A 7,166-nucleotide genomic window follows, 5' to 3' on the forward strand; every position below is an offset into this window, starting at 1 on the left:
TGAGGGCCCTCCTGGGCCAATGGGTGAGGAGATTTGTCTCTTCTCCTTCCAGTTGGGTCACTCTCATGTCTTTTTGGTTTAATTCCTTGTTTGGTGTCTTTTAGTTTTGACCCTAGGGTCTTGCCACCCTTCTATCAAGCTCTGGTATTGGCGTGGCGTAAGCTCGATGGGGCTTTCGCCACGTCCAAAAACTCTCTGGTTTATGGTTCTTCGTGTCCTCTTGTCTGTTCTCCTGTCTTGACAATGTCTGCCAAGTCTTGTTACCTGTATCTTCTCTCTGAGAACATGGTCCAGCCTCATTGTGTTCTTAAGTTTATGTTCATCTACCCCAATCTCGACTGGCCTGCCACGTGGCACGCCTTATCTTTTTTTCATCTTGATCGCCGTATTATCGATCTGAATTGGAAGATTGCTCACGGCGTCCTGTACACCGCCCGGCGTCTTTCCTCGTTTGGTTTGTCTATTCCCCTCTCTTGTTTTTGTGGGCCCCGGGTCGAGTCGCTCGAGCGTATGTTCTTTTATTTTCCACTTGCCCAGAGTGTTCTCGTCTGGGTGCAGTCTTTGCTATTTTGTTTCTCTCCTATGTGTCCTATCATCACTCTTCGTGATGTCCTTTTTGGCTTTAACTCTGGTGACCTTGTTTCTGTTCCGCGTGTTTTTGTCTATCTTCTCAATGTCTCTAAGTTTTGTATCTGGCTGTGTAGAAATGATTTCCGGTTTCGTGACATTCGTCCTAGCGCCGTGGCGGTGATTGCATCCATCAAGGCCCGTCTGAAGTCCTACCTACCAGTCTCCTTCAGGGGTGCAAGTCTAACAGGCGTCGTCGCGTGTTTTATCGGCAGTGGTGTGCCCGTGGTGTCATTGCATCCGTGCATGGTGACTCCCTCCGGTTTGCTTTTTAGCTGTTTTGGTTTTTGTTGTGCCTCCCCTTGGCTGGCTAGGGGCTATGATTATTGTTTTGGTTCTTTCTGGTGCCTCCCCTTGTCTGGCAAGGGGCTATGATTATTGTTTTGCTTTTTTCCAGTGCCACCTCTTGGCTGGCTAGGGGCTATTATTATCGTTTTGGTCTGCTATTATTATTGTGAGTGCGTTCTTCTTTGGAGTGCGTGTGTAATTTTTATGTGAGGTGGGGTTCGATTCCCCAGCGAGTTTGGCGTCTGGTGACCCTCGTTTCTGGTGGACCCCATCCCTAAGGCATTGCACGCCTGCCATGGGTTGGGCTTAGACATGTAGGTCGGCGGGCACTGCACCTCCCTTCATCGGGGGCCCGGCCGTCCACCTTAAACATAAAAAAAACTGCATTGATGAGGCCCAGAAGGCCGAAACAGTACTGTCTGCAGTTATATATATATTTGTCCATAGTCATTTTCTGTTCCTTGAAGCTCACAGTTTACCTCGAGCTTCGCTCTCGAAAAACTGTTCGCATCTCGGAACAGGTAATGTCCGTACATATTTTCGCTTTAAATGGAGGTTAGTGTCTGTATATTCCACCGTTTTAGTTGAGTGTATTCGGTCACGTGAAGGATTTATCCGAACCGCCACGAGCGGAAATATTTGAATTGATAGGTAAAAGTCCATGTTTCCAGTCGCTTAGGTAAATAAAATTAATTCGTTCCTAGCGTAAATACTTTTCAGGTATAGTACGCATATTGTCTAAGATGCTTAAATGGTGCTTACTCTCGATTACACGACTAATATTTTTCTTCTGAAGCTGACCAGTGTCGTCCACCTCGCAGCTGTAGTTTGTATTTCTTTCTTCTTCAGTAATGTTTAGTCGGTATCTTACACTCGTACTGTTTTGCACAACATCTCCATTCTTTCTCCAAACGATGCGAGGAGCTGGTTCACCGTCAACCAGGCACCACAAAGACGAAGAATGGTTGAACAGGACAAACTGTGTCTGTGGTACCTCACTCAGGTTTGCAGGAACTAAAGATAAACTCATTGAGTTAAATATGAATTTTTCGTCTTGACTCGAGTTTGGAAAGAAGTGACAATCCTAAGTTCCTAGGAGAAACTGAACCTTAGACGTTCGAATACCGCACATCTATGCTTTAGCGTTGTTATCATTTCCCCTCAGTTATGCCAACAAAACATTTATTGAAATTGAACTTTCAAAATACCTACCTGTTTCATTTATTGCCTTTCCCTCGTAGCTTGAATCGTGCTGAAACCTGTATGTATGCTGGGATGAAAAACTTAACCACATGCTACGTCCACTGGATCGCCGGGTAAAACAAGGAGTATTTCTTCCACAGAATACACCCAGTAGATTGGCAGGCTGATTGTAGCCATCGCGAATCTCAAGATACTTTTCATCGGCGCAAGGTGCTCTAGGAAAAGAATAAGACTGAGAGATGGCAAACTCTATATCCACATATTTCCCTTCTTCCACTTGAATGAGCTGAGTTGTATCAAAGTATGGGATACGTTGCCGGGAGTATACTTCCCTGATTATTGGAACTATAACAAACAACATACTTATATGTGCACGATCCTTCGCAGCAAAGCACTATTTAAGCAATAGTGAAAATCAGACCTGAAAAAAGTTCAGACCTGTACGCGATTCGAACCACTGACCTCTGCGATACTAGTGCAGCGCTCTACCAATTGAGCTAACAAGCCAACTGGGAGGGGGCCATCAAATTAATTCGACATAAACCCGTAGATGATAAATCAAACAACAAATATATATGAAATACATATATATGAACTGCGGTTATGAAACGTATATGTGCACGATCCTTCGCAGTAAACCACTATTTAAGCAATAGTGAAAATCAGACCTGAAAAAAGTTCAGACCTGTACGGGATTCGAACCACTGACCTCTGCGATACTAGTGCAGCGCTCTACCAATTGAGCTAACAAGCCAACTGGGAGGAGGCCATCAAATTCATTCGACATGAATCGTTAGATGATAAATCAAACAACAAATATATATGAAATACATATTATTTAGGAGTACGTATTTAAACACATTACTTCTGAAGTCTCCTGTTCAGTCCACTTTTATTTCTGCTCGCCACTGACCATCATGTCTTTCGCTAACGAACAAACAGGTCGTCTCACAAATGTTTAGCACAAACAAGTAATACAATGCTTTAAACATCTGCAGGAAGAAAGTACCTATAAAAGGGGAAAAACTACGAGGATGGGATCACAGTGGCGACTCTTAGCGAAATAAATGCGTAGGAATTTGAACTATCGTCACCATACACTCCTATGGACTAACGTTTGCTGGAAAAAGTCCGGCGCGGGACCACGAACTTTAGTTTTAATTATCCGAAGGATACGCCTTGCGAGTATCGGATGCGTAAATTTTCTAAGTATGTTACTACTAGAACATAGAAGGAAAGTGAAAGACAGGTGCCTATTTAAAAAGCGAGAGCAGGCCTCGTGGACCTTTGCCATCCTGCCACCAGTTTCTTCTCCTAAACCGAAGTACATCAACTCACGCTTACTCAGATACTAAGTACCTATGCAAAACAAAACTATTTCATGTTTATTAGGGCTGAACATCAATTGGGACATTGTCCTGTTTCCTGTTCGAGTTGCTATTTTTATATTTATGATTTCATTATTCATTTTTTCTACCCAAATCGTTTAGTTATGTATCTACCCGTGTCACAGATTCAATAAATACAAGCTCCAACGTAGTCAAACCACATGGAGAAAACGTAACGCTTAATTCTTGATCAAAGATAACTTTAAGGAATACTAGCGACGAGCAAATTCTTCACGGTCACTTTTTCCAGCGAGTTCGTATCTCGGTTAGGTAACTACTGTGTCTGTAATGTGCTCGTGGGCTAACAAATACTAAAGAGTATAAATAATTTCCATAAGTCCAGCAAAGAACAACTCCACTCCATACTGTTTTCCGAATATCCTCGGGTATCCTGATAACTTGGAGAAAAAAACACTCATAGTCGCGAGAGAGGTATATGTGGCTTAGAAATTCGATAGAGAACGGCGAGTTTTCCACTGGTTAGTGATTTATCAGTTCTGGTTTATTTTCTTTTGAAGTGATACATACTTCACATTTTCTTACAACGTCTTCAAACTAACGCCAAAGAAATTGAGGTTATCGGATAGTTTTCTCATTGTTTCTTTCTTAGACTGAAAATTCACCCGCAAAGTGACACAGTTGTTTACCTTACGGAAACCAAACTTTCCGCAAAAATACGTCATTAATTTTTTTATTGTCCCTCGGCGAACGCAAGTAAATTGATAGAAGATATTCTCTCGGGTAAAAAAAGCAATCGATGCGAGAATAAAAAAAGTTATATGCTTCATGCTGGTGAATAATGCATTAAACATCATAATCCAATAGGAACAATTAACTTACTGAAAACAACAGTGAAAATCTATGTGCCATTGATAGACATCTTCCTCAACAAAAGGAAATAAATGAATGTAAATTACATGTATCCTGAGACCTACACAGAGCTATAGTCATGAGCAATGCTGAAAATGTGCCTGTAGCGTTATGCCAGTATATGTTTAAGAAAAAAATCAAAAACTCGTAAGGTAGTCGAAGTGAGATTGTTTAACGACTTTAACAGTGTACTGATTTCTTTGCATTTGACTGTTATCTGAAAATGACTTGTCAGTCTTGCAGCTGTTAATCTATTCTACGAAGTAGTAAATTATTTGTTCAAATACGTTAAAAAACTGACTGTATATTGTTTTCTGTGACAAAAAGAATATTTTTAGTCAAAAACAATTGGAAAAGAAAGTATGGAATTTTTCAGCGTAGTTTGCTCCTATAATCCTACATAGCTCTTTTCTCCTTTCCTCTTTATTTTTGTTTTGTTTTTCCTGAATAATAATATTGAATAATTTGAAATTTTGGAAATATCAGTACCTAAAATTTTCAAGTTTAGTTGATCAACTATCCTGTACGGACATGTGCTCTAGTATCAAACTTGATCCTGACGTTTTTCAGCTACTTCAGCTCAAATATAAGTGGAATATTTTGAGCCTGACATAAATATAGGGAGAACCGGTGTCAAGAGTATTTTTTATTCAATCTTTTTCCGCTATTTCGTATTTTTTTCTTCTCGAGGGTGCGTAAGTTTGTTTCTCGTAACAATCCATGTCACTTGATGCCCGTTTAGCTGAGTTCACTCGAGCTCATTTACTATTAAAATATTTCTACTGGATGTTTAAAGTAATAAAGTTCATTTCTGGTTCCTGTCGTGCGAATAACGTTATTGCCTCGGTTAAACCTTATAAATGCACTAAATGAACCAACCAAGCACTTGTAACAACAAAGTAGCCTACCTGAAGGGAGAATATCTCACAACTTGAGTTATCCCACTGCATGTGCTATTCGACTCGCTTATACCATCGAACGGAAAATTTTCCTTCGAATCACTTGAGGAGAAATAATAATTTTGATAGATGTTCCAAGCTGTCGCTTTGATGTGATAAAAGAGAAGAAGCTTCCCGTTATTTTAATATTATTTTTCATTCATGTGAAGGTAGAAATTCAAGTTTGACGAAAATTTATTTTCAAGAAAAAGATCGTGGTCTTTTCCTGGAATTAACCTTGAGGGACGTTGTGGAAGATTACTGGTGAAAATTGAAAAAGTCAAATGCTTCTTTTAGGATCCCACAAAACCTTTTTAGTCTCAAGATGGTGATTAGTAGTTGCTAATATGCATAAAGGTCTCGTTTTTCTGTATTTTTGCTCTTTTGATCGTAAATTGTTTGAATAGAAATTGAGGAGACCAAAAAGGTCGGAGAATTTGTTTTAAATTTGAGCTTCAGACGAGAAAATAGAAAAAGCTCAGCTCTTCCAAATGGTAAACCAAGTTAGATGCTCAAAAAGTAAAGGAAATAACTATCAACAAGAAACTTGAGGCAGCCTCAAGACCTTGTACACATAACAACGAATAAAGACCGAAAATTAGGCCCTTGTTATACCCATGCTCGAAATTGCAGTATTATCCGTCAAAGGTGACTGTTTCTGCCGTGGAGAAGGGAAAGATTTTATGTGGACGAAAAGCTCGTGTTGTGTTGAGTTTCCGATAGGCCGTTTAAAAATTTATCAGGCCAAATCTACAAGAAGCCTTACAGCTACTAGTAACTTGAAATTGTCGAGTCCATCTATCATCTTGATAGGATACCTGCTTTATTCAATACTCTGATGTTGTTTTTGAGCTGTTTCTAATCAAATGTGAGTAGAAATTTTGGGCCTGATGAACAAATTGGGAAGAACCCACATCAAACGTATTTTTCATTGATTATTTTCAATACATTTTCCACTTTTCGTTGGTGCCGGAGTTTGTTTCTTGTAATAGTCCCTATTTACCTGTTTACTCGCTATCCTGTCAAAACTTAAAATTTTTAAACTACATTTTTCAATAAGTAAAATTCATTTCTGGTTCCTGTGGTAATAATTTTACTTTCCTCAGTAAAACATGATAAATGCATCAAACAAAACAACAGAGTACGTGTAACAACAAAGTAGCCTACCGGTCGTATTTACCATCGAACGGAAAATTTTGATAGTCAGATCACTCAGATCGCACAATAATTCTGAGAGCTGTTTCAAGCTGTCCCTTTATATGACACAGCAAGGAGCATCCAGCAACTTATTTATTCATGTTAAACTGAAATTAAGGTCTCATGTAGACGTATTGGAGTCATTTTTGAATAAAGATCATTCTCTTTTTGGCGAGATCTGCACATGGGAACATCGTTAAATTTTACAGTCAAAGACAAAGGTAACCCAATGTCCTTTCTAAGTTTCAATAAAAAGCTGAAGACTTTAGTTGTAAGATTGCGGCTATGAGTTCAGTGACATTGCTTGCTTGCTGGCTAAATTATGGGTTGCTTCTTGTTGAGGTCTCTGTCTCTGTCCCTATTTTTTGGTGTAGTGTGGAGGGGACACATTTTATCCGATTTTCGATGCGGAAGGAAACTTGGCAGCATTTTCTGAGTCAAAACGCTATTTTTAAAATTTATGTGGCGTATTAAGATAGTTTTCTCAAATAACACAAAGGAGAGAAGCAGATGGTAACTGGCTTCTACGATTATATTTGGTAAAAGGAAAGCGCGATTAGCAAAACACCGCATGTCAAAACTTGAGTAAAGTAAGTACAAGATTAATTTTTAGTTTTCGGCGTGACATTTAAGAAAAATGCGTCGCTCTTAACAT

This window comes from Stylophora pistillata, chromosome 1 (genome assembly GCF_964205215.1).
Source record: "Stylophora pistillata chromosome 1, jaStyPist1.2, whole genome shotgun sequence".
Lineage (NCBI taxonomy): Eukaryota > Metazoa > Cnidaria > Anthozoa > Scleractinia > Pocilloporidae > Stylophora > Stylophora pistillata.